The following is a 27,708-nucleotide window of genomic DNA, read 5'->3' as shown; positions in this document are numbered from 1 at the left end:
ATAAGGCATCATGGAGAGATTCTGTATGGGACCACCCAACACAAACGAGTACTGTGTGACGTGCTACCCGGCAGGTATTCACCGAGGTAGCCGGCTAGCTCAGTCGGTAGAGCGTCAGACTCTTAATCCCAGGGTCGTGGGTTCGAGCCAGACGCTGGGCGGAATGGAATTTTGTTCCGCTGCAGGTGTAAATTACCGTTTTTCTGATTAACGAGATTTAATGGAAATAGCAACTTTAAACTTTGCCTACGTCTCTGTCAGTCGCAAGGAAGCTGTATTTGAAGGTGAAGGTGATTTTGTAGACATGTGTGAAAGACATGTTCTGAAATGCAAGTGTTGTTGTTTGGAGAGCACATCGGTTACGTGTCAGATGTGTAGTCAAGCAGTAATTTGTCGCCATAGCTGTAAATATTAGCCGGTAATATGAAGTGTTGTCAGCTAAAGTCTGATGATGCAGACGACCGTAAGGACGAAGTACCCAAGAGTTCCGCTAGGCCGCGCCTCTTTAGCTCAGTGGTAGAGCACTGGTCTAATAAACCAGCGGTCGTAAGTTCAATCCTCACAGGAGAAAGATGAATTTTGGAAATCAGTTGCGCGTCGTGGCCGTATAGCAAACAGTACCTGTGATGACGAACAATTAGCGACAGGCGTTTTTTTAAGAATCACTCTCAGATGCGATTAAGGCGAATGGCGCAGATAAAGCATTTGCCAAAGCGGTACAGCATAAGGTGGGACGAGGCAGTCTGAATTACATTTTATAGATGTATTTCTCACATATCTCAGAGCCTCTCGCGATATTCGTCGTCGTCGTCGTCGTCGTCGTCGTCGTCGTCGTCGCCGCCGCCGCCGCCGCTTCTGCAGAAGTAGCAAATGGCAATCGTAGCAAATGCGGCGAGGGACGCCCTGCCTTCGATTCCGAATGCACAAAGTGTGTGGTCTTGTTTCACAGTCTATATTTGGTCGGTCTCGTCAGAGGTTGAATGTAACGAATGGGTGGGAAAGAGCAAGGGGCAGCGGCTGTGTAGAACGAAAACACAAATCCTCAGGGGTGTGAGCGTTTCGAGATGAGTCGTATACATGTAAATGTTGGTCGTCAGTGACCGTGTGGCCTAATGGATAAGGCGTCGGACTTCGGATCTGAAGATTACAGGTTCGAATGCTGTCACGCTTGTGTTTTTCCAGTTATGAAAAAGAAACATAACGTTTTAATGTAGCAATTGAGCAGTACGAAACCGTCTGAATGTTGCTGTTGACCATTTTTTGCTTGGAGATGCTCTTGAGCTTGAAACACACACAACAAGACCGGTGTTAACTAGCGAAATGGTCGGCAGAGTGCCGACACAGCGAGTTTTGACTATCACTTGCACATCTAAAACAACGTCGGAAAGTAACTCGTTCGGCTTTTGAGTCACATAAAGTATGTGCGTTAATTTTGACGCCACTAGCTCTGCATGTTGTCATGCAATTTCTTTACCTCTCAGAAATGATTATGACATAAAAGTGAAGTACGTGACGAGTGTGACGTTAGGAAAACATTAGGCATCATGGAGAGATTCTGTATGGGACCACCCAACCCAAACGAGTACTGTGTGACGTGCTACCCGGCAGGTATTCACCGAGGTAGCCGGCTAGCTCAGTCGGTAGAGCGTCAGACTCTTAATCCCAGGGTCGTGGGTTCGAGCCAGACGCTGGGCGGAACGGAATTTTGTTCCGCTGCAGGTGTAAATTACCGTTTTTCTGATTAACGAGATTTAATGGAAATAGCAACTTTAAACTTTGCCTACGTCTCTGTCAGTCGCAAGGAAGCTGTATTTGAAGGTGAAGGTGATTTTGTAGACATGTGTGAAAGACATGTTCTGAAATGCAAGTGTTGTTGTTTGGAGAGCACATCGGTTACGTGTCAGATGTGTAGTCAAGCAGTAATTTGTCGCCATAGCTGCAAATATTAGCCGGTAATATGAAGTGTTGTCAGCTAAAGTCTGATGATGCAGACGACCGTAAGGACGAAGTACCCAAGAGTACCGCTAGGCCGCGCCTCTTTAGCTCAGTGGTAGAGCACTGGTCTAATAAACCAGCATTCGTAAGTTCAATCCTCACAGGAGAAAGATGAATTTTGGAAATCAGTTGCGCGTCGTGGCCGTATAGCAAACAGTACCTGTGATGACGAACAATTAGCGACAGGCGTTTTTTTAAGAATCACTCTCAGATGCGATTAAGGCGAATGGCGCAGATAAAGCATTTGCCAAAGCGGTACAGCATAAGGTGGGACGAGGCAGTCTGAATTACATTTTATAGATGTATTTCTCACATATCTCAGAGCCTCTCGCGATATTCGTCGTCGTCGTCGTCGTCGTCGTCGTCGTCGTCGTCGTCGTCGCCGCCGCCGCCGCCGCTTCTGCAGAAGTAGCAAATGGCAATCGTAGCAAATGCGGCGAGGGACGCCCTGCCTTCGATTCCGAATGCACAAAGTGTGTGGTCTTGTTTCACAGTCTATATTTGGTCGGTCTCGTCAGAGGTTGAATGTAACGAATGGGTGGGAAAGAGCAAGGGGCAGCGGCTGTGTAGAACGAAAACACAAATCCTCAGGGGTGTGAGCGTTTCGAGATGAGTCGTATACATGTAAATGTTGGTCGTCAGTGACCGTGTGGCCTAATGGATAAGGCGTCGGACTTCGGATCTGAAGATTACAGGTTCGAATGCTGTCACGCTTGTGTTTTTCCAGTTATGAAAAAGAAACATAACGTTTTAATGTAGCAATTGAGCAGTACGAAACCGTCTGAATGTTGCTGTTGACCATTTTTTGCTTGGAGATGCTCTTGAGCTTGAAACACACACAACAAGACCGGTGTTAACTAGCGAAATGGTCGGCAGAGTGCCGACACAGCGAGTTTTGACTATCACTTGCACATCTAAAACAACGTCGGAAAGTAACTCGTTCGGCTTTTGAGTCACATAAAGTATGTGCGTTAATTTTGACGCCACTAGCTCTGCATGTTGTCATGCAATTTCTTTACCTCTCAGAAATGATTATGACATAAAAGTGAAGTACGTGACGAGTGTGACGTTAGGAAAACATTAGGCATCATGGAGAGATTCTGTATGGGACCACCCAACCCAAACGAGTACTGTGTGACGTGCTACCCGGCAGGTATTCACCGAGGTAGCCGGCTAGCTCAGTCGGTAGAGCGTCAGACTCTTAATCCCAGGGTCGTGGGTTCGAGCCAGACGCTGGGCGGAACGGAATTTTGTTCCGCTGCAGGTGTAAATTACCGTTTTTCTGATTAACGAGATTTAATGGAAATAGCAACTTTAAACTTTGCCTACGTCTCTGTCAGTCGCAAGGAAACTGTATTTGAAGGTGAAGGTGATTTTGTAGACATGTGTGAAAGACATGTTCTGAAATGCAAGTGTTGTTGTTTGGAGAGCACATCGGTTACGTGTCAGATGTGTAGTCAAGCAGTAATTTGTCGCCATAGCTGCAAATATTAGCCGGTAATATGAAGTGTTGTCAGCTAAAGTCTGATGATGCAGACGACCGTAAGGACGAAGTACCCAAGAGTACCGCTAGGCCGCGCCTCTTTAGCTCAGTGGTAGAGCACTGGTCTAATAAACCAGCGGTCGTAAGTTCAATCCTCACAGGAGAAAGATGAATTTTGGAAATCAGTTGCGCGTCGTGGCCGTATAGCAAACAGTACCTGTGATGACGAACAATTAGCGACAGGCGTTTTTTTAAGAATCACTCTCAGATGCGATTAAGGCGAATGGCGCAGATAAAGCATTTGCCAAAGCGGTACAGCATAAGGTGGGACGAGGCAGTCTGAATTACATTTTATAGATGTATTTCTCACATATCTCAGAGCCTCTCGCGATATTCGTCGTCGTCGTCGTCGTCGTCGTCGTCGTCGCCGCCGCCGCCGCTTCTGCAGAAGTAGCAAATGGCAATCGTAGCAAATGCGGCGAGGGACGCCCTGCCTTCGATTCCGAATGCACAAAGTGTGTGGTCTTGTTTCACAGTTTATATTTGGTCGGTCTCGTCAGAGGTTGAATGTAACGAATGGGTGGGAAAGAGCAAGGGGCAGCGGCTGTGTAGAACGAAAACACAAATCCTCAGGGGTGTGAGCGTTTCGAGATGAGTCGTATACATGTAAATGTTGGTCGTCAGTGACCGTGTGGCCTAATGGATAAGGCGTCGGACTTCGGATCTGAAGATTACAGGTTCGAATGCTGTCACGCTTGTGTTTTTCCAGTTCTGAAAAAGAAACATAACGTTTTAATGTAGCAATTGAGCAGTACGAAACCGTCTGAATGTTGCTGTTGACCATTTTTTGCTTGGAGATGCTCTTGAGCTTGAAACACACACAACAAGACCGGTGTTAACTAGCGAAATGGTCGGCAGAGTGCCGACACAGCGAGTTTTGACTATCACTTGCACATCTAAAACAACGTCGGAAAGTAACTCGTTCGGCTTTTGAGTCACATAAAGTATGTGCGTTAATTTTGACGCCACTAGCTCTGCATGTTGTCATGCAATTTCTTTACCTCTCAGAAATGATTATGACATAAAAGTGAAGTACGTGACGAGTGTGACGTTAGGAAAACATTAGGCATCATGGAGAGATTCTGTATGGGACCACCCAACCCAAACGAGTACTGTGTGACGTGCTACCCGGCAGGTATTCACCGAGGTAGCCGGCTAGCTCAGTCGGTAGAGCGTCAGACTCTTAATCCCAGGGTCGTGGGTTCGAGCCAGACGCTGGGCGGAACGGAATTTTGTTCCGCTGCAGGTGTAAATTACCGTTTTTCTGATTAACGAGATTTAATGGAAATAGCAACTTTAAACTTTGCCTACGTCTCTGTCAGTCGCAAGGAAGCTGTATTTGAAGGTGAAGGTGATTTTGTAGACATGTGTGAAAGACATGTTCTGAAATGCAAGTGTTGTTGTTTGGAGAGCACATCGGTTACGTGTCAGATGTGTAGTCAAGCAGTAATTTGTCGCCATAGCTGCAAATATTAGCCGGTAATATGAAGTGTTGTCAGCTAAAGTCTGATGATGCAGACGACCGTAAGGACGAAGTACCCAAGAGTACCGCTAGGCCGCGCCTCTTTAGCTCAGTGGTAGAGCACTGGTCTAATAAACCAGCGGTCGTAAGTTCAATCCTCACAGGAGAAAGATGAATTTTGGAAATCAGTTGCGCGTCGTGGCCGTATAGCAAACAGTACCTGTGATGACGAACAATTAGCGACAGGCGTTTTTTTAAGAATCACTCTCAGATGCGATTAAGGCGAATGGCGCAGATAAAGCATTTGCCAAAGCGGTACAGCATAAGGTGGGACGAGGCAGTCTGAATTACATTTTATAGATGTATTTCTCACATATCTCAGAGCCTCTCGCGATATTCGTCGTCGTCGTCGTCGTCGTCGTCGTCGTCGCCGCCGCTTCTGCAGAAGTAGCAAATGGCAATCGTAGCAAATGCGGCGAGGGACGCCCTGCCTTCGATTCCGAATGCACAAAGTGTGTGGTCTTGTTTCACAGTCTATATTTGGTCGGTCTCGTCAGAGGCTGAATGTAACGAATGGGTGGGAAAGAGCAAGGGGCAGCGGCTGTGTAGAACGAAAACACAAATCCTCAGGGGTCTGAGCGTTTCGAGATGAGTCGTATACATGTAAATGTTGGTCGTCAGTGACCGTGTGGCCTAATGGATAAGGCGTCGGACTTCGGATCTGAAGATTACAGGTTCGAATGCTGTCACGCTTGTGTTTTTCCAGTTCTGAAAAAGAAACATAACGTTTTAATGTAGCAATTGAGCAGTACGAAACCGTCTGAATGTTGCTGTTGACCATTTTTTGCTTGGAGATGCTCTTGAGCTTGAAACACACACAACAAGACCGGTGTTAACTAGCGAAATGGTCGGCAGAGTGCCGACACAGCGAGTTTTGACTATCACTTGCACATCTAAAACAACGTCGGAAAGTAACTCGTTCGGCTTTTGAGTCACATAAAGTATGTGCGTTAATTTTGACGCCACTAGCTCTGCATGTTGTCATGCAATTTCTTTACCTCTCAGAAATGATTATGACATAAAAGTGAAGTACGTGACGAGTGTGACGTTAGGAAAACATTAGGCATCATGGAGAGATTCTGTATGGGACCACCCAACCCAAACGAGTACTGTGTGACGTGCTACCCGGCAGGTATTCACCGAGGTAGCCGGCTAGCTCAGTCGGTAGAGCGTCAGACTCTTAATCCCAGGGTCGTGGGTTCGAGCCAGACGCTGGGCGGAACGGAATTTTGTTCCGCTGCAGGTGTAAATTACCGTTTTTCTGATTAACGAGATTTAATGGAAATAGCAACTTTAAACTTTGCCTACGTCTCTGTCAGTCGCAAGGAAGCTGTATTTGAAGGTGAAGGTGATTTTGTAGACATGTGTGAAAGACATGTTCTGAAATGCAAGTGTTGTTGTTTGGAGAGCACATCGGTTACGTGTCAGATGTGTAGTCAAGCAGTAATTTGTCGCCATAGCTGCAAATATTAGCCGGTAATATGAAGTGTTGTCAGCTAAAGTCTGATGATGCAGACGACCGTAAGGACGAAGTACCCAAGATTACCGCTAGGCCGCGCCTCTTTAGCTCAGTGGTAGAGCACTGGTCTAATAAACCAGGGGTCGTAAGTTCCATCCTCACAGGAGAAAGATGAATTTTGGAAATCAGTTGCGCGTCGTGGCCGTATAGCAAACAGTACCTGTGATGACGAACAATTAGCGACAGGCGTTTTTTTAAGAATCACTCTCAGATGCGATTAAGGCGAATGGCGCAGATAAAGCATTTGCCAAAGCGGTACAGCATAAGGTGGGACGAGGCAGTCTGAATTACATTTTATAGATGTATTTCTCACATATCTCAGAGCCTCTCGCGATATTCGTCGTCGTCGTCGTCGTCGTCGTCGTCGTCGTCGTCGCCGCTTCTGCAGAAGTAGCAAATGGCAATCGTAGCAAATGCGGCGAGGGACGCCCTGCCTTCGATTCCGAATGCACAAAGTGTGTGGTCTTGTTTCACAGTCTATATTTGGTCGGTCTCGTCAGAGGCTGAATGTAACGAATGGGTGGGAAAGAGCAAGGGGCAGCGGCTGTGTAGAACGAAAACACAAATCCTCAGGGGTGTGAGCGTTTCGAGATGAGTCGTATACATGTAAATGTTGGTCGTCAGTGACCGTCTGGCCTAATGGATAAGGCGTCGGACTTCGGATCTGAAGATTACAGGTTCGAATGCTGTCACGCTTGTGTTTTTCCAGTTCTGAAAAAGAAACATAACGTTTTAATGTAGCAATTGAGCAGTACGAAACCGTCTGAATGTTGCTGTTGACCATTTTTTGCTTGGAGATGCTCTTGAGCTTGAAACACACACAACAAGACCGGTGCTAACTAGCGAAATGGTCGGCAGAGTGCCGACACAGCGAGTTTTGACTATCACTTGCACATCTAAAACAACGTCGGAAAGTAACTCGTTCGGCTTTTGAGTCACATAAAGTATGTGCGTTAATTTTGACGCCACTAGCTCTGCATGTTGTCATGCAATTTCTTTACCTCTCAGAAATGATTATGACATAAAAGTGAAGTACGTGACGAGTGTGACGTTAGGAAAACATTAGGCATCATGGAGAGATTCTGTATGGGACCACCCAACCCAAACGAGTACTGTGTGACGTGCTACCCGGCAGGTATTCACCGAGGTAGCCGGCTAGCTCAGTCGGTAGAGCGTCAGACTCTTAATCCCAGGGTCGTGGGTTCGAGCCAGACGCTGGGCGAAACGGAATTTTGTTCCGCTGCAAGTGTAAATTACCGTTTTTCTGATTAACGAGATTTAATGGAAATAGCAACTTTAAACTTTGCCTACGTCTCTGTCAGTCGCAAGGAAGCTGTATTTGAAGGTGAAGGTGATTTTGTAGACATGTGTGAAAGACATGTTCTGAAATGCAAGTGTTGTTGTTTGGAGAGCACATCGGTTACGTGTCAGATGTGTAGTCAAGCAGTAATTTGTCGCCATAGCTGCAAATATTAGCCGGTAATATGAAGTGTTGTCAGCTAAAGTCTGATGATGCAGACGACCGTAAGGACGAAGTACCCAAGAGTACCGCTAGGCCGCGCCTCTTTAGCTCAGTGGTAGAGCACTGGTCTAATACACCAGGGGTCGTAAGTTCCATCCTCACAGGAGAAAGATGAATTTTGGAAATCAGTTGCGCGTCGTGGCCGTATAGCAAACAGTACCTGTGATGACGAACAATTAGCGACAGGCGTTTTTTTAAGAATCACTCTCAGATGCGATTAAGGCGAATGGCGCAGATAAAGCATTTGCCAAAGTGGTACAGCATAAGGTGGGACGAGGCAGTCTGAATTACATTTTATAGATGTATTTCTCACATATCTCAGAGCCTCTCGCGATATTCGTCGTCGTCGTCGTCGTCGTCGTCGTCGTCGCCGCTTCTGCAGAAGTAGCAAATGGCAATCGTAGCAAATGCGGCGAGGGACGCCCTGCCTTCGATTCCGAATGCACAAAGTGTGTGGTCTTGTTTCACAGTCTATATTTGGTCGGTCTCGTCAGAGGCTGAATGTAACGAATGGGTGGGAAAGAGCAAGGGGCAGCGGCTGTGTAGAACGAAAACACAAATCCTCAGGGGTGTGAGCGTTTCGAGATGAGTCGTATACATGTAAATGTTGGTCGTCAGTGACCGTGTGGCCTAATGGATAAAGCGTCGGACTTCGGATCTGAAGATTACAGGTTCGAATGCTGTCACGCTTGTGTTTTTCCAGTTCTGAAAAAGAAACATAACGTTTTAATGTAGCAATTGAGCAGTACGAAACCGTCTGAATGTTGCTGTTGCCCATTTTTTGCTTGGAGATGCTCTTGAGCTTGAAACACACACAACAAGACCGGTGTTAACTAGCGAAATGGTCGGCAGAGTGCCGACACAGCGAGTTTTGACTATCACTTGCACATCTAAAACAACGTCGGAAAGTAACTCGTTCGGCTTTTGAGTCACATAAAGTATGTGCGTTAATTTTGACGCCACTAGCTCTGCATGTTGTCATGCAATTTCTTTACCTCTCAGAAATGATTATGACATAAAAGTGAAGTACGTGACGAGTGTGACGTTAGGAAAACATAAGGCATCATGGAGAGATTCTGTATGGGACCACCCAACACAAACGAGTACTGTGTGACGTGCTACCCGGCAGGTATTCACCGAGGTAGCCGGCTAGCTCAGTCGGTAGAGCGTCAGACTCTTAATCCCAGGGTCGTGGGTTCGAGCCAGACGCTGGGCTTAATGGAGTTTTGTTCCGCTGCAGGTGTAAATTACCGTTTTTCTGATTAACGAGATTTAATGGAAATAGCAACTTTAAACTTTGCCTACGTCTCTGTCAGTCGCAAGGAAGCTGTATTTGAAGGTGAAGGTGATTTTGTAGACATGTGTGAAAGACATGTTCTGAAATGCAAGTGTTGTTGTTTGGAGAGCACATCGGTTACGTGTCAGATGTGTAGTCAAGCAGTAATTTGTCGCCATAGCTGCAAATATTAGCCGGTAATATGAAGTGTTGTCAGCTAAAGTCTGATGATGCAGACGACCGTAAGGACGAAGTACCCAAGATTACCGCTAGGCCGCGCCTCTTTAGCTCAGTGGTAGAGCACTGGTCTAATAAACCAGGGGTCGTAAGTTCCATCCTCACAGGAGAAAGATGAATTTTGGAAATCAGTTGCGCGTCGTGGCCGTATAGCAAACAGTACCTGTGATGACGAACAATTAGCGACAGGCGTTTTTTTAAGAATCACTCTCAGATGCGATTAAGGCGAATGGCGCAGATAAAGCATTTGCCAAAGCGGTACAGCATAAGGTGGGACGAGGCAGTCTGAATTACATTTTATAGATGTATTTCTCACATATCTCAGAGCCTCTCGCGATATTCGTCGTCGTCGTCGTCGTCGTCGTCGTCGTCGTCGTCGCCGCTTCTGCAGAAGTAGCAAATGGCAATCGTAGCAAATGCGGCGAGGGACGCCCTGCCTTCGATTCCGAATGCACAAAGTGTGTGGTCTTGTTTCACAGTCTATATTTGGTCGGTCTCGTCAGAGGCTGAATGTAACGAATGGGTGGGAAAGAGCAAGGGGCAGCGGCTGTGTAGAACGAAAACACAAATCCTCAGGGGTGTGAGCGTTTCGAGATGAGTCGTATACATGTAAATGTTGGTCGTCAGTGACCGTGTGGCCTAATGGATAAGGCGTCGGACTTCGGATCTGAAGATTACAGGTTCGAATGCTGTCACGCTTGTGTTTTTCCAGTTCTGAAAAAGAAACATAACGTTTTAATGTAGCAATTGAGCAGTACGAAACCGTCTGAATGTTGCTGTTGACCATTTTTTGCTTGGAGATGCTCTTGAGCTTGAAACACACACAACAAGACCGGTGCTAACTAGCGAAATGGTCGGCAGAGTGCCGACACAGCGAGTTTTGACTATCACTTGCACATCTAAAACAACGTCGGAAAGTAACTCGTTCGGCTTTTGAGTCACATAAAGTATGTGCGTTAATTTTGACGCCACTAGCTCTGCATGTTGTCATGCAATTTCTTTACCTCTCAGAAATGATTATGACATAAAAGTGAAGTACGTGACGAGTGTGACGTTAGGAAAACATTAGGCATCATGGAGAGATTCTGTATGGGACCACCCAACCCAAACGAGTACTGTGTGACGTGCTACCCGGCAGGTATTCACCGAGGTAGCCGGCTAGCTCAGTCGGTAGAGCGTCAGACTCTTAATCCCAGGGTCGTGGGTTCGAGCCAGACGCTGGGCGAAACGGAATTTTGTTCCGCTGCAAGTGTAAATTACCGTTTTTCTGATTAACGAGATTTAATGGAAATAGCAACTTTAAACTTTGCCTACGTCTCTGTCAGTCGCAAGGAAGCTGTATTTGAAGGTGAAGGTGATTTTGTAGACATGTGTGAAAGACATGTTCTGAAATGCAAGTGTTGTTGTTTGGAGAGCACATCGGTTACGTGTCAGATGTGTAGTCAAGCAGTAATTTGTCGCCATAGCTGCAAATATTAGCCGGTAATATGAAGTGTTGTCAGCTAAAGTCTGATGATGCAGACGACCGTAAGGACGAAGTACCCAAGAGTACCGCTAGGCCGCGCCTCTTTAGCTCAGTGGTAGAGCACTGGTCTAATACACCAGGGGTCGTAAGTTCCATCCTCACAGGAGAAAGATGAATTTTGGAAATCAGTTGCGCGTCGTGGCCGTATAGCAAACAGTACCTGTGATGACGAACAATTAGCGACAGGCGTTTTTTTAAGAATCACTCTCAGATGCGATTAAGGCGAATGGCGCAGATAAAGCATTTGCCAAAGTGGTACAGCATAAGGTGGGACGAGGCAGTCTGAATTACATTTTATAGATGTATTTCTCACATATCTCAGAGCCTCTCGCGATATTCGTCGTCGTCGTCGTCGTCGTCGTCGTCGTCGCCGCTTCTGCAGAAGTAGCAAATGGCAATCGTAGCAAATGCGGCGAGGGACGCCCTGCCTTCGATTCCGAATGCACAAAGTGTGTGGTCTTGTTTCACAGTCTATATTTGGTCGGTCTCGTCAGAGGCTGAATGTAACGAATGGGTGGGAAAGAGCAAGGGGCAGCGGCTGTGTAGAACGAAAACACAAATCCTCAGGGGTGTGAGCGTTTCGAGATGAGTCGTATACATGTAAATGTTGGTCGTCAGTGACCGTGTGGCCTAATGGATAAAGCGTCGGACTTCGGATCTGAAGATTACAGGTTCGAATGCTGTCACGCTTGTGTTTTTCCAGTTCTGAAAAAGAAACATAACGTTTTAATGTAGCAATTGAGCAGTACGAAACCGTCTGAATGTTGCTGTTGCCCATTTTTTGCTTGGAGATGCTCTTGAGCTTGAAACACACACAACAAGACCGGTGTTAACTAGCGAAATGGTCGGCAGAGTGCCGACACAGCGAGTTTTGACTATCACTTGCACATCTAAAACAACGTCGGAAAGTAACTCGTTCGGCTTTTGAGTCACATAAAGTATGTGCGTTAATTTTGACGCCACTAGCTCTGCATGTTGTCATGCAATTTCTTTACCTCTCAGAAATGATTATGACATAAAAGTGAAGTACGTGACGAGTGTGACGTTAGGAAAACATAAGGCATCATGGAGAGATTCTGTATGGGACCACCCAACACAAACGAGTACTGTGTGACGTGCTACCCGGCAGGTATTCACCGAGGTAGCCGGCTAGCTCAGTCGGTAGAGCGTCAGACTCTTAATCCCAGGGTCGTGGGTTCGAGCCAGATGCTGGGCTTAATGGAGTTTTGTTCCGCTGCAGGTGTAAATTACCGTTTTTCTGATTAACGAGATTTAATGGAAATAGCAACTTTAAACTTTGCCTACGTCTCTGTCAGTCGCAAGGAAGCTGTATTTGAAGGTGAAGGTGATTTTGTAGACATGTGTGAAAGACATGTTCTGAAATGCAAGTGTTGTTGTTTGGAGAGCACATCGGTTACGTGTCAGATGTGTAGTCAAGCAGTAATTTGTCGCCATAGCTGCAAATATTAGTAGGTAATATGAAGTGTTGTCAGCTAAAGTCTGATGATGCAGACGACCGTAAGGACGAAGTACCCAAGAGTACCGCTAGGCCGCGCCTCTTTAGCTCAGTGGTAGAGCACTGGTCTAATAAACCAGGGGACGTAAGTTCCATCCTCACAGGAGAAAGATGAATTTTGGAAATCAGTTGCGCGTCGTGGCCGTATAGCAAACAGTACCTGTGATGACGAACAATTAGCGACAGGCGTTTTTTTAAGAATCACTCTCAGATGCGATTAAGGCGAATGGCGCAGATAAAGCATTTGCCAAAGCGGTACAGCATAAGGTGGGACGAGGCAGTCTGAATTACATTTTATAGATGTATTTCTCACATATCTCAGAGCCTCTCGCGATATTCGTCGTCGTCGTCGTCGTCGTCGTCGTCGTCGTCGTCGTCGTCGTCGTCGTCGTCGTCGTCGCCGCCGCCGCCGCTTCTGCAGAAGTAGCAAATGGCAATCGTAGCAAATGCGGCGAGGGACGCCCTGCCTTCGATTCCGAATGCACAAAGTGTGTGGTCTTGTTTCACAGTCTATATTTGGTCGGTCTCGTCAGAGGTTGAATGTAAAGAATGGGTGGGAAAGAGCAAGGGGCAGCGGCTGTGTACAACGAAAACACAAATCCTCAGGGGTGTGAGCGTTTCGAGATGAGTCGTATACAGGTAAATGTTGGTCGTCAGTGACCGTGTGGCCTAATGGATAAGGCGTCGGAATTCGGATCTGAAGATTACAGGTTCGAATGCTGTCACGCTTGTGTTTTTCCAGTTCTGAAAAAGAAACATAACGTTTTAATGTAGCAATTGAGCAGTACGAAACCGTCTGAATGTTGCTGTTGACCATTTTTTGCTTGGAGATGCTCTTGAGCTTGAAACACACACAACAAGACCGGTGTTAACTAGCGAAATGGTCGGCAGAGTGCCGACACAGCGAGTTTTGACTATCACTTGCACATCTAAAACAACGTCGGAAAGTAACTCGTTCGGCTTTTGAGTCACATAAAGTATGTGCGTTAATTTTGACGCCACTAGCTCTGCATGTTGTCATGCAATTTCTTTACCTCTCAGAAATGATTATGACATAAAAGTGAAGTACGTGACGAGTGTGACGTTAGGAAAACATTAGGCATCATGGAGAGATTCTGTATGGGACCACCCAACCCAAACGAGTACTGTGTGACGTGCTACCCGGCAGGTATTCACCGAGGTAGCCGGCTAGCTCAGTCGGTAGAGCGTCAGACTCTTAATCCCAGGGTCGTGGGTTCGAGCCAGACGCTGGGCGGAACGGAATTTTGTTCCGCTGCAAGTGTAAATTACCGTTTTTCTGATTAACGAGATTTAACGGAAATAGCAACTTTAAACTTTGCCTACGTCTCTGTCAGTCGCAAGGAAGCTGTATTTGAAGGTGAAGGTGATTTTGTAGACATGTGTGAAAGACATGTTCTGAAATGCAAGTGTTGTTGTTTGCAGAGCACATCGGTTACGTGTCAGATGTGTAGCCAAGCAGTAATTTGTCGCCATAGCTGCAAATATTAGCCGGTAATATGAAGTGTTGTCAGCTAAAGTCTGATGATGCAGACGACCGTAAGGACGAAGTACCCAAGAGTACCGCTAGGCCGCGCCTCTTTAGCTCAGTGGTAGAGCACTGGTCTAATAAACCAGGGGTCGTAAGTTCCATCCTCACAGGAGAAAGATGAATTTTGGAAATCAGTTGCGCGTCGTGGCCGTATAGCAAACAGTACCTGTGATGACGAACAATTAGCGACAGGCGTTTTTTTAAGAATCACTCTCAGATGCGATTAAGGCGAATGGCGCAGATAAAGCATTTGCCAAAGTGGTACAGCATAAGGTGGGACGAGGCAGTCTGAATTACATTTTATAGATGTATTTCTCACATATCTCAGAGCCTCTCGCGATATTCGTCGTCGTCGTCGTCGTCGTCGTCGTCGCCGCCGCTTCTGCAGAAGTAGCAAATGGCAATCGTAGCAAATGCGGCGAGGGACGCCCTGCCTTCGATTCCGAATGCACAAAGTGTGTGGTCTTGTTTCACAGTCTATATTTGGTCGGTCTCGTCAGAGGCTGAATGTAACGAATGGGTGGGAAAGAGCAAGGGGCAGCGGCTGTGTAGAACGAAAACACAAATCCTCAGGGGTGTGAGCGTTTCGAGATGAGTCGTATACATGTAAATGTTGGTCGTCAGTGACCGTGTGGCCTAATGGATAAGGCGTCGGACTTCGGATCTGAAGATTACAGGTTCGAATGCTGTCACGCTTGTGTTTTTCCAGTTCTGAAAAAGAAACATAACGTTTTAATGTAGCAATTGAGCAGTACGAAACCGTCTGAATGTTGCTGTTGACCATTTTTTGCTTGGAGATGCTCTTGAGCTTGAAACACACACAACACGACCGGTGTTAACTAGCGAAATGGTCGGCAGAGTGCCGACACAGCGAGTTTTGACTATCACTTGCACATCTAAAACAACGTCGGAAAGTAACTCGTTCGGCTTTTGAGTCACATAAAGTTTGTGCGTTAATTTTGACGCCACTAGCTCTGCATGTTGTCATGCAATTTCTTTACCTCTCAGAAATGATTATGACATAAAAGTGAAGTACGTGACGAGTGTGACGTTAGGAAAACATTAGGCATCATGGAGAGATTCTGTATGGGACCACCCAACACAAACGAGTACTGTGTGACGTGCTACCCGGCAGGTATTCACCGAGGTAGCCGGCTAGCTCAGTCGGTAGAGCGTCAGACCCTTAATCCCAGGGTCGCTAGTTTCGAGCCAGACGCTGGGCGGAATGGAAGTTTGTTCCGCTGCAGGTGTAAATTACCGTTTTTCTGATTAACGAGATTTAATGGAAATAGCAACTTTAAACTTTGCCTACGTCTCTGTCAGTCGCAAGGAAGCTGTATTTGAAGGTGAAGGTGATTTTGTAGACATGTGTGAAAGACATGTTCTGAAATGCAAGTGTTGTTGTTTGGAGAGCACATCGGTTACGTGTCAGATGTGTAGTCAAGCAGTAATTTGTCGCCATAGCTGCAAATATTAGCCGGTAATATGAAGTGTTGTCAGCTAAAGTCTGATGATGCAGACGACCGTAAGGACGAAGTACCCAAGAGTACCGCTAGGCCGCGCCTCTTTAGCTCAGTGGTAGAGCACTGGTCTAATAAACCAGGGGTCGTAAGTTCCATCCTCACAGGAGAAAGATGAATTTTGGAAATCAGTTGCGCGTCGTGGCCGTATAGCAAACAGTACCTGTGATGACGAACAATTAGCGACAGGCGTTTTTTTAAGAATCACTCTCAGATGCGATTAAGGCGAATGGCGCAGATAAAGCATTTGCCAAAGCGGTACAGCATAAGGTGGGACGAGGCAGTCTGAATTACATTTTATAGATGTATTTCTCACATATCTCAGAGCCTCTCGCGATATTCGTCGTCGTCGTCGTCGTCGTCGTCGCCGCCGCCGCCGCTTCTGCAGAAGTAGCAAATGGCAATCGTAGCAAATGCGGCGAGGGTCGCCCTGCCTTCGATTCCGAATGCACAAAGTGTGTGGTCTTGTTTCTCAGTCTATATTTGGTCGGTCTCGTCAGAGGTTGAATGTAACGAATGGGTGGGAAAGAGCAAGGGGCAGCTGCTGTGTAGAACGAAAACACAAATCCTCAGGGGTGTGAGCGTTTCGAGATGAGTCGTATACATGTAAATGTTGGTCGTCAGTGACCGTGTGGCCTAATGGATAAGGCGTCGGACTTCGGATCTGAAGATTACAGGTTCGAATGCTGTCACGCTTGTGTTTTTCCAGTTCTGAAAAAGAAACATAACGTTTTAATGTAGCAATTGAGCAGTACGAAACCGTCTGAATGTTGCTGTTGACCATTTTTTGCTTGGAGATGCTCTTGAGCTTGAAACACACACAACAAGACCGGTGTTAACTAGCGAAATGGTCGGCAGAGTGCCGACACAGCGAGTTTTGACTATCACTTGCACATCTAAAACAACGTCGGAAAGTAACTCGTTCGGCTTTTGAGTCACATAAAGTATGTGCGTTAATTTTGACGCCACTAGCTCTGCATGTTGTCATGCAATTTCTTTACCTCTCAGAAATGATTATGACATAAAAGTGAAGTACGTGACGAGTGTGACGTTAGGAAAACATTAGGCATCATGGAGAGATTCTGTATGGGACCACCCAACACAAACGAGTACTGTGTGACGTGCTACCCGGCAGGTATTCACCGAGGTAGCCGGCTAGCTCAGTCGGTAGAGCGTCAGACTCTTAATCCCAGGGTCGTGGGTTCGAGCCAGACGCTGGGCGGAACGGAATTTTGTTCCACTGCAGGTGTAAATTACCGTTTTTCTGATTAACGAGATTTAATGGAAATAGCAACTTTAAACTTTGCCTACGTCTCTGTCAGTCGCAAGGAAGCTGTATTTGAAGGTGAAGGTGATTTTGTAGACATGTGTGAAAGACATGTTCTGAAATGCAAGTGTTGTTGTTTGGAGAGCACATCGGTTACGTGTCAGATGTGTAGTCAAGCAGTAATTTGTCGCCATAGCTGCAAATATTAGCCGGTAATATGAAGTGTTGTCAGCTAAAGTCTGATGATGCAGACGACCGTAAGGACGAAGTACCCAAGAGTACCGCTAGGCCGCGCCTCTTTAGCTCAGTGGTAGAGCACTGGTCTAATAAACCAGGGGTCGTAAGTTCCATCCTCACAGGAGAAAGATGAATTTTGGAAATCAGTTGCGCGTCGTGGCCCTATAGCAAACAGTACCTGTGATGACGAACAATTAGCGACAGGCGTTTTTTTAAGAATCACTCTCAGATGCGATTAAGGCGAATGGCGCAGATAAAGCATTTGCCAAAGCGGTACAGCATAAGGTGGGACGAGGCAGTCTGAATTACATTTTATAGATGTATTTCTCACATATCTCAGAGCCTCTCGCGATATTCGTCGTCGTCGTCGTCGTCGTCGTCGTCGTCGTCGTCGTCGTCGTCGCCGCCGCCGCCACTTCTGCAGAAGTAGCAAATGGCAATCGTAGCAAATGCGGCGAGGGTCGCCCTGCCTTCGATTCCGAATGCACAAAGTGTGTGGTCTTGTTTCTCAGTCTATATTTGGTCGGTCTCGTCAGAGGTTGAATGTAACGAATGGGTGGGAAAGAGCAAGGGGCAGCTGCTGTGTAGAACGAAAACACAAATCCTCAGGGGTGTGAGCGTTTCGAGATGAGTCGTATACAGGTAAATGTTGGTCGTCAGTGACCGTGTGGCCTAATGGATAAGGCGTCGGAATTCGGATCTGAAGATTACAGGTTCGAATGCTGTCACGCTTGTGTTTTTCCAGTTCTGAAAAAGAAACATAACGTTTTAATGTAGCAATTGAGCAGTACGAAACCGTCTGAATGTTGCTGTTGACCATTTTTTGCTTGGAGATGCTCTTGAGCTTGAAACACACACAACAAGACCGGTGTTAACTAGCGAAATGGTCGGCAGAGTGCCGACACAGCGAGTTTTGACTATCACTTGCACATCTAAAACAACGTCGGAAAGTAACTCGTTCGGCTTTTGAGTCACATAAAGTATGTGCGTTAATTTTGACGCCACTAGCTCTGCATGTTGTCATGCAATTTCTTTACCTCTCAGAAATGATTATGACATAAAAGTGAAGTACGTGACGAGTGTGACGTTAGGAAAACATTAGGCATCATGGAGAGATTCTGTATGGGACCACCCAACCCAAACGAGTACTGTGTGACGTGCTACCCGGCAGGTATTCACCGAGGTAGCCGGCTAGCTCAGTCGGTAGAGCGTCAGACTCTTAATCCCAGGGTCGTGGGTTCGAGCCAGAGGCTGGGCGGAACGGAATTTTGTTCCGCTGCAAGTGTAAATTACCGTTTTTCTGATTAACGAGATTTAACGGAAATAGCAACTTTAAACTTTGCCTACGTCTCTGTCAGTCGCAAGGAAGCTGTATTTGAAGGTGAAGGTGATTTTGTAGACATGTGTGAAAGACATGTTCTGAAATGCAAGTGTTGTTGTTTGCAGAGCACATCGGTTACGTGTCAGATGTGTAGCCAAGCAGTAATTTGTCGCCATAGCTGCAAATATTAGCCGGTAATATGAAGTGTTGTCAGCTAAAGTCTGATGATGCAGACGACCGTAAGGACGAAGTACCCAAGAGTACCGCTAGGCCGCGCCTCTTTAGCTCAGTGGTAGAGCACTGGTCTAATAAACCAGGGGTCGTAAGTTCCATCCTCACAGGAGAAAGATGAATTTTGGAAATCAGTTGCGCGTCGTGGCCGTATAGCAAACAGTACCTGTGATGACGAACAATTAGCGACAGGCGTTTTTTTAAGAATCACTCTCAGATGCGATTAAGGCGAATGGCGCAGATAAAGCATTTGCCAAAGTGGTACAGCATAAGGTGGGACGAGGCAGTCTGAATTACATTTTATAGATGTATTTCTCACATATCTCAGAGCCTCTCGCGATATTCGTCGTCGTCGTCGTCGTCGTCGTCGTCGCCGCCGCTTCTGCAGAAGTAGCAAATGGCAATCGTAGCAAATGCGGCGAGGGACGCCCTGCCTTCGATTCCGAATGCACAAAGTGTGTGGTCTTGTTTCACAGTCTATATTTGGTCGGTCTCGTCAGAGGCTGAATGTAACGAATGGGTGGGAAAGAGCAAGGGGCAGCGGCTGTGTAGAACGAAAACACAAATCCTCAGGGGTGTGAGCGTTTCGAGATGAGTCGTATACATGTAAATGTTGGTCGTCAGTGACCGTGTGGCCTAATGGATAAGGCGTCGGACTTCGGATCTGAAGATTACAGGTTCGAATGCTGTCACGCTTGTGTTTTTCCAGTTCTGAAAAAGAAACATAACGTTTTAATGTAGCAATTGAGCAGTACGAAACCGTCTGAATGTTGCTGTTGACCATTTTTTGCTTGGAGATGCTCTTGAGCTTGAAACACACACAACACGACCGGTGTTAACTAGCGAAATGGTCGGCAGAGTGCCGACACAGCGAGTTTTGACTATCACTTGCACATCTAAAACAACGTCGGAAAGTAACTCGTTCGGCTTTTGAGTCACATAAAGTTTGTGCGTTAATTTTGACGCCACTAGCTCTGCATGTTGTCATGCAATTTCTTTACCTCTCAGAAATGATTATGACATAAAAGTGAAGTACGTGACGAGTGTGACGTTAGGAAAACATTAGGCATCATGGAGAGATTCTGTATGGGACCACCCAACACAAACGAGTACTGTGTGACGTGCTACCCGGCAGGTATTCACCGAGGTAGCCGGCTAGCTCAGTCGGTAGAGCGTCAGACCCTTAATCCCAGGGTCGCTAGTTTCGAGCCAGACGCTGGGCGGAATGGAAGTTTGTTCCGCTGCAGGTGTAAATTACCGTTTTTCTGATTAACGAGATTTAATGGAAATAGCAACTTTAAACTTTGCCTACGTCTCTGTCAGTCGCAAGGAAGCTGTATTTGAAGGTGAAGGTGATTTTGTAGACATGTGTGAAAGACATGTTCTGAAATGCAAGTGTTGTTGTTTGGAGAGCACATCGGTTACGTGTCAGATGTGTAGTCAAGCAGTAATTTGTCGCCATAGCTGCAAATATTAGCCGGTAATATGAAGTGTTGTCAGCTAAAGTCTGATGATGCAGACGACCGTAAGGACGAAGTACCCAAGAGTACCGCTAGGCCGCGCCTCTTTAGCTCAGTGGTAGAGCACTGGTCTAATAAACCAGGGGTCGTAAGTTCCATCCTCACAGGAGAAAGATGAATTTTGGAAATCAGTTGCGCGTCGTGGCCGTATAGCAAACAGTACCTGTGATGACGAACAATTAGCGACAGGCGTTTTTTTAAGAATCACTCTCAGATGCGATTAAGGCGAATGGCGCAGATAAAGCATTTGCCAAAGCGGTACAGCATAAGGTGGGACGAGGCAGTCTGAATTACATTTTATAGATGTATTTCTCACATATCTCAGAGCCTCTCGCGATATTCGTCGTCGTCGTCGTCGTCGTCGTCGTCGTCGTCGTCGTCGTCGTCGTCGCCGCCGCCGCCACTTCTGCAGAAGTAGCAAATGGCAATCGTAGCAAATGCGGCGAGGGTCGCCCTGCCTTCGATTCCGAATGCACAAAGTGTGTGGTCTTGTTTCTCAGTCTATATTTGGTCGGTCTCGTCAGAGGTTGAATGTAACGAATGGGTGGGAAAGAGCAAGGGGCAGCTGCTGTGTAGAACGAAAACACAAATCCTCAGGGGTGTGAGCGTTTCGAGATGAGTCGTATACATGTAAATGTTGGTCGTCAGTGACCGTGTGGCCTAATGGATAAGGCGTCGGACTTCGGATCTGAAGATTACAGGTTCGAATGCTGTCACGCTTGTGTTTTTCCAGTTCTGAAAAAGAAACATAACGTTTTAATGTAGCAATTGAGCAGTACGAAACCGTCTGAATGTTGCTGTTGACCATTTTTTGCTTGGAGATGCTCTTGAGCTTGAAACACACACAACAAGACCGATGTTAACTAGCGAAATGGTCGGCAGAGTGCCGACACAGCGAGTTTTGACTATCACTTGCACATCTAAAACAACGTCGGAAAGTAACTCGTTCGGCTTTTGAGTCACATAAAGTATGTGCGTTAATTTTGACGCCACTAGCTCTGCATGTTGTCATGCAATTTCTTTACCTCTCAGAAATGATTATGACATAAAAGTGAAGTACGTGACGAGTGTGACGTTAGGAAAACATTAGGCATCATGGAGAGATTCTGTATGGGACCACCCAACCCAAACGAGTACTGTGTGACGTGCTACCCGGCAGGTATTCACTGAGGTAGCCGGCTAGCTCAGTCGGTAGAGCGTCAGACTCTTAATCCCAGGGTTGTGGGTTCGAGCCAGACGCTGGGCGGAACGGAATTTTGTTCCGCTGCAAGTGTAAATTACCGTTTTTCTGATTAACGAGATTTAATGGAAATAGCAACTTTAAACTTTGCCTGCGTCTCTGTCAGTCGCAAGGAAGCTGTATTTGAAGGTGAAGGTGATTTTGTAGACATGTGTGAAAGACATGTTCTGAAATGCAAGTGTTGTTGTTTGGAGAGCACATCGGTTACGTGTCAGATGTGTAGTCAAGCAGTAATTTGTCGCCATAGCTGCAAATATTAGCTGGTAATATGAAGTGTTGTCAGCTAAAGTCTGATGATGCAGACGACCGTAAGGACGAAGTACCCAAGAGTACCGCTAGGCCGCGCCTCTTTAGCTCAGTGGTAGAGCACTGGTCTAATAAACCAGGGGTCGTAAGTTCCATCCTCACAGGTGAAAGATGAATTTTGGAAATCAGTTGCGCGTCGTGGCCGTATAGCAAACAGTACCTGTGATGACGAACAATTAGCGACAGGCGTTTTTTTAAGAATCACTCTCAGATGCGATTAAGGCGAATGGCGCAGATAAAGCATTTGCCAAAGCGGTACAGCATAAGGTGGGACGAGGCAGTCTGAATTACATTTTATAGATGTATTTCTCACATATCTCAGAGCCTCTCGCGATATTCGTCGTCGTCGTCGTCGTCGTCGTCGTCGTCGTCGTCGCCGCCGCCGCTTCTGCAGAAGTAGCAAATGGCAATCGTAGCAAATGCGGCGAGGGACGGCCTGCCTTCGATTCCGAATGCACAAAGTGTGTGGTCTTGTTTCACAGTCTATATTTGGTCGGTCTCGTCAGAGGTTGAATGTAACGAATGGGTGGGAAAGAGCAAGGGGCAGCGGCTGTGTAGAACGAAAACACAAATCCTCAGGGGTGTGAGCGTTTCGAGATGAGTCGTATACATGTAAATGTTGGTCGTCAGTGACCGTGTGGCCTAATGGATAAGGCGTCGGACTTCGGATCTGAAGATTACAGGTTCGAATGCTGTCACGCTTGTGTTTTTCCAGTTCTGAAAAAGAAACATAACGTTTTAATGTAGCAATTCAGCAGTACGAAACCGTCTGAATGTTGCTGTTGACCATTTTTTGCTTGGAGATGCTCTTGAGCTTGAAACACACACAACAAGACCGGTGTTAACTAGCGAAATGGTCGGCAGAGTGCCGACACAGCGAGTTTTGACTATCACTTGCACATCTAAAACAACGTCGGAAAGTAACTCGTTCGGCTTTTGAGTCACATAAAGTATGTGCGTTAATTTTGACGCCACTAGCTCTGCATGTTGTCATGCAATTTCTTAACCTCTCAGAAATGATTATGACATAAAAGTGAAGTACGTGACGAGTGTGACGTTAGGAAAACATTAGGCATCATGGAGAGATTCTGTATGGGACCACCCAACACAAACGAGTACTGTGTGACGTGCTACCCGGCAGGTATTCACCGAGGTAGCCGGCTAGCTCAGTCGGTAGAGCGTCAGACTCTTAATCCCAGGGTCGTGGGTTCGAGCCAGACGCTGGGCGGAACGGAATTTTGTTCCGCTGCAGGTGTAAATTACCGTTTTTCTGATTAACGAGATTTAATGGAAATAGCAACTTTAAACTTTGCCTACGTCTCTGTCAGTCGCAAGGAAGCTGTATTTGAAGGTGAAGGTGATTTTGTAGACATGTGTGAAAGACATGTTCTGAAATGCAAGTGTTGTTGTTTGGAGAGCACATCGGTTACGTGTCAGATGTGTAGTCAAGCAGTAATTTGTCGCCATAGCTGCAAATATTAGCCGGTAATATGAAGTGTTGTCAGCTAAAGTCTGATGATGCAGACGACCGTAAGGACGAAGTACCCAAGAGTACCGCTAGGCCGCGCCTCTTTAGCTCAGTGGTAGAGCACTGGTCTAATAAACCAGGGGTCGTAAGTTCCATCCTCACAGGAGAAAGATGAATTTTGGAAATCAGTTGCGCGTCGTGGCCCTATAGCAAACAGTACCTGTGATGACGAACAATTAGCGACAGGCGTTTTTTTAAGAATCACTCTCAGATGCGATTAAGGCGAATGGCGCAGATAAAGCATTTGCCAAAGCGGTACAGCATAAGGTGGGACGAGGCAGTCTGAATTACATTTTATAGATGTATTTCTCACATATCTCAGAGCCTCTCGCGATATTCGTCGTCGTCGTCGTCGTCGTCGTCGTCGTCGTCGTCGCCGCATCTGCAGAAGTAGCAAATGGCAATCGTAGCAAATGCGGCGAGGGACGCCCTGCCTTCGATTCCGAATGCACAAAGTGTGTGGTCTTGTTTCACAGTCTATATTTGGTCGGTCTCGTCAGAGGCTGAATGTAACGAATGGGTGGGAAAGAGCAAGGGGCAGCGGCTGTGTAGAACGAAAACACAAATCCTCAGGGGTGTGAGCGTTTCGAGATGAGTCGTATACATGTAAATGTTGGTCGTCAGTGACCGTGTGGCCTAATGGATAAGGCGTCGGACTTCGGATCTGAAGATTACAGGTTCGAATGCTGTCACGCTTGTGTTTTTCCAGTTCTGAAAAAGAAACATAACGTTTTAATGTAGCAATTGAGCAGTACGAAACCGTCTGAATGTTGCTGTTGACCATTTTTTGCTTGGAGATGCTCTTGAGCTTGAAACACACACAACAAGACCGATGTTAACTAGCGAAATGGTCGGCAGAGTGCCGACACAACGAGTTTTGACTATCACTTGCACATCTAAAACAACGTCGGAAAGTAACTCGTTCGGCTTTTGAGTCACATAAAGTATGTGCGTTAATTTTGACGCCACTAGCTCTGCATGTTGTCATGCAATTTCTTTACCTCTCAGAAATGATTATGACATAAAAGTGAAGTACGTGACGAGTGTGACGTTAGGAAAACATTAGGCATCATGGAGAGATTCTGTATGGGACCACCCAACCCAAACGAGTACTGTGTGACGTGCTACCCGGCAGGTATTCACTGAGGTAGCCGGCTAGCTCAGTCGGTAGAGCGTCAGACTCTTAATCCCAGGGTTGTGGGTTCGAGCCAGACGCTGGGCGGAACGGAATTTTGTTCCGCTGCAAGTGTAAATTACCGTTTTTCTGATTAACGAGATTTAATGGAAATAGCAACTTTAAACTTTGCCTACGTCTCTGTCAGTCGCAAGGAAGCTGTATTTGAAGGTGAAGGTGATTTTGTAGACATGTGTGAAAGACATGTTCTGAAATGCAAGTGTTGTTGTTTGGAGAGCACATCGGTTACGTGTCAGATGTGTAGTCAAGCAGTAATTTGTCGCCATAGCTGCAAATATTAGCTGGTAATATGAAGTGTTGTCAGCTAAAGTCTGATGATGCAGACGACCGTAAGGACGAAGTACCCAAGAGTACCGCTAGGCCGCGCCTCTTTAGCTCAGTGGTAGAGCACTGGTCTAATAAACCAGGGGTCGTAAGTTCCATCCTCACAGGTGAAAGATGAATTTTGGAAATCAGTTGCGCGTCGTGGCCGTATAGCAAACAGTACCTGTGATGACGAACAATTAGCGACAGGCGTTTTTTTAAGAATCACTCTCAGATGCGATTAAGGCGAATGGCGCAGATAAAGCATTTGCCAAAGCGGTACAGCATAAGGTGGGACGAGGCAGTCTGAATTACATTTTATAGATGTATTTCTCACATATCTCAGAGCCTCTCGCGATATTCGTCGTCGTCGTCGTCGTCGTCGTCGTCGCCGCCGCCGCCACTTCTGCAGAAGTAGCAAATGGCAATCGTAGCAAATGCGGCGAGGGTCGCCCTGCCTTCGATTCCGAATGCACAAAGTGTGTCGTCTTGTTTCTCAGTCTATATTTGGTCGGTCTCGTCAGAGGTTGAATGTAACGAATGGGTGGGAAAGAGCAAGGGGCAGCTGCTGTGTAGAACGAAAACACAAATCCTCAGGGGTGTGAGCGTTTCGAGATGAGTCGTATACATGTAAATGTTGGTCGTCAGTGACCGTGTGGCCTAATGGATAAGGCGTCGGACTTCGGATCTGAAGATTACAGGTTCGAATGCTGTCGCGCTTGTGTTTTTCCAGTTCTGAAAAAGAAACATAACGTTTTAATGTAGCAATTGAGCAGTACGAAACCGTCTGAATGTTGCTGTTGACCATTTTTTGCTTGGAGATGCTCTTGAGCTTGAAACACACACAACAAGACCGGTGTTAACTAGCGAAATGGTCGGCAGAGTGCCGACACAGCGAGTTTTGACTATCACTTGCACATCTAAAACAACGTCGGAAAGTAACTCGTTCGGCTTTTGAGTCACATAAAGTATGTGCGTTAATTTTGACGCCACTAGCTCTGCATGTTGTCATGCAATTTCTTTACCTCTCAGAAATGATTATGACATAAAAGTGAAGTACGTGACGAGTGTGACGTTAGGGAAACATTAGGCATCATGGAGAGATTCTGTATGGGACCACCCAACCCAAACGAGTACTGTGTGACGTGCTACCCGGCAGGTATTCACCGAGGTAGCCGGCTAGCTCAGTCGGTAGAGCGTCGGACTCTTAATCCCAGGGTTGTGGGTTCGAGCCAGACGCTGGGCGAAACGGAATTTTGTTCCGCTGCAAGTGTAAATTACCGTTTTTCTGATTAACGAGATTTAATGGAAATAGCAACTTTAAACTTTGCCTGCGTCTCTGTCAGTCGAAAGGAAGCTGTATTTGAAGGTGAAGGTGATTTTGTAGACATGTGTGAAAGACATGTTCTGAAATGCAAGTGTTGTTGTTTGGAGAGCACATCGGTTACGTGTCAGATGTGTAGTCAAGCAGTAATTTGTCGCCATAGCTGCAAATATTAGCCGGTAATATGAAGTGTTGTCAGCTAAAGTCTGATGATGCAGACGACCGTAAGGACGAAGTACCCAAGAGTACCGCTAGGCCGCGCCTCTTTAGCTCAGTGGTAGAGCACTGGTCTAATAAACCAGGGGTCGTAAGTTCCATCCTCACAGGTAAAAGATGAATTTTGGAAATCAGTTGCGCGTCGTGGCCGTATAGCAAACAGTACCTGTGATGACGAACAATTAGCGACAGGCGTTTTTTTAAGAATCACTCTCAGATGCGATTAAGGCGAATGGCGCAGATAAAGCATTTGCCAAAGCGGTACAGCATAAGGTGGGACGAGGCAGTCTGAATTACATTTTATAGATGTATTTCTCACATATCTCAGAGCCTCTCGCGATATTCGTCGTCGTCGTCGTCGTCGTCGTCGTCGTCGTCGTCGCCGCCGCCGCCGCTTCTGCAGAAGTAGCAAATGGCAATCGTAGCAAATGCGGCGAGGGACGCCCTGCCTTCGATTCCGAATGCACAAAGTGTGTGGTCTTGTTTCACAGTCTATATTTGGTCGGTCTCGTCAGAGGTTGAATGTAACGAATGGGTGGGAAAGAGCAAGGAGCAGCGGCTGTGTAGAACGAAAACACAAATCCTCAGGGGTGTGAGCGTTTCGAGATGAGTCGTATACATGTAAATGTTGGTCGTCAGTGACCGTGTGGCCTAATGGACAGTCTGCCTGCGGCAGCGGTGGTGAGCGGACCTCCAGGGCCAGCGCGCTGCGGCAGGAAGTGTTTACGTCAGGCGGTGAGTCGCGTGCTTACAGCGTCTGCTTATTAGTATTCGTTCCGTTCTGTAGGATCTGATATGGAATTATGAATCCGACTAACAGGAAAGATACCTTGAAGTTTACCTTTGATAGGAACTTTTCGAAACCAAATTCGTTTGAAGTTGAAGCATGGTTAGAGGAAACAGCTAAGATTACTTTTGATGACATTGTAGGGATAAATTTCTCTATCGTGACTAGTGTTGTTTATGTGAAATTAACGTCCTCTGAACTGTGTGATAGAATTGTAGAGTCCAGTGGAGGTGTACTGAAGTTTAAACATAGCGATGGTACCGTCAGTGACGTCAGCATTACGCATGCTGGACTGGGCATCCGGACGGCACGTATTTTCGAACTCCCGTTTGAAATAACAGCCGCGCAAATAAATTCTGCATTGACACCTTACGGGAGGGTCATTAACAATTTTGCGGAGCGTTGGTCCAAAGCCCACAAATTTCCGGTGCTTAACGGCGTCAGGCAGGTTAAGATCGATATACAGAAGCACATACCTTCATATATTTACGTAGGTGGACATCGCGGAA

General features: G+C 46.5%; 3 non-coding genes across 3 annotated transcripts; all 3 read left to right on the top strand.

Moving 5' to 3' along the window:
• Positions 1–499: 499 nt before the first annotated feature.
• Positions 500–571, top strand: Trnai-aau (transfer RNA isoleucine (anticodon AAU)). The gene has a single exon. It is a non-coding gene; the product is annotated as a tRNA-Ile (tRNA).
• A 3,002-nt stretch (positions 572–3,573) lies between these two features.
• On the top strand, positions 3,574–3,645 carry Trnai-aau (transfer RNA isoleucine (anticodon AAU)). The gene has a single exon. It is a non-coding gene; the product is annotated as a tRNA-Ile (tRNA).
• A 1,453-nt stretch (positions 3,646–5,098) lies between these two features.
• Trnai-aau (transfer RNA isoleucine (anticodon AAU)) lies at positions 5,099–5,170 on the top strand. The gene has a single exon. It is a non-coding gene; the product is annotated as a tRNA-Ile (tRNA).
• The last annotated feature ends 22,538 nt before the right edge of the window (positions 5,171–27,708 follow it).

The sequence above is a fragment of the Schistocerca gregaria genome, unplaced genomic scaffold (genome assembly GCF_023897955.1).
Source record: "Schistocerca gregaria isolate iqSchGreg1 unplaced genomic scaffold, iqSchGreg1.2 ptg000470l, whole genome shotgun sequence".
Lineage (NCBI taxonomy): Eukaryota > Metazoa > Arthropoda > Insecta > Orthoptera > Acrididae > Schistocerca > Schistocerca gregaria.
This window is presented reverse-complemented; position numbering and strand designations above follow the sequence as displayed.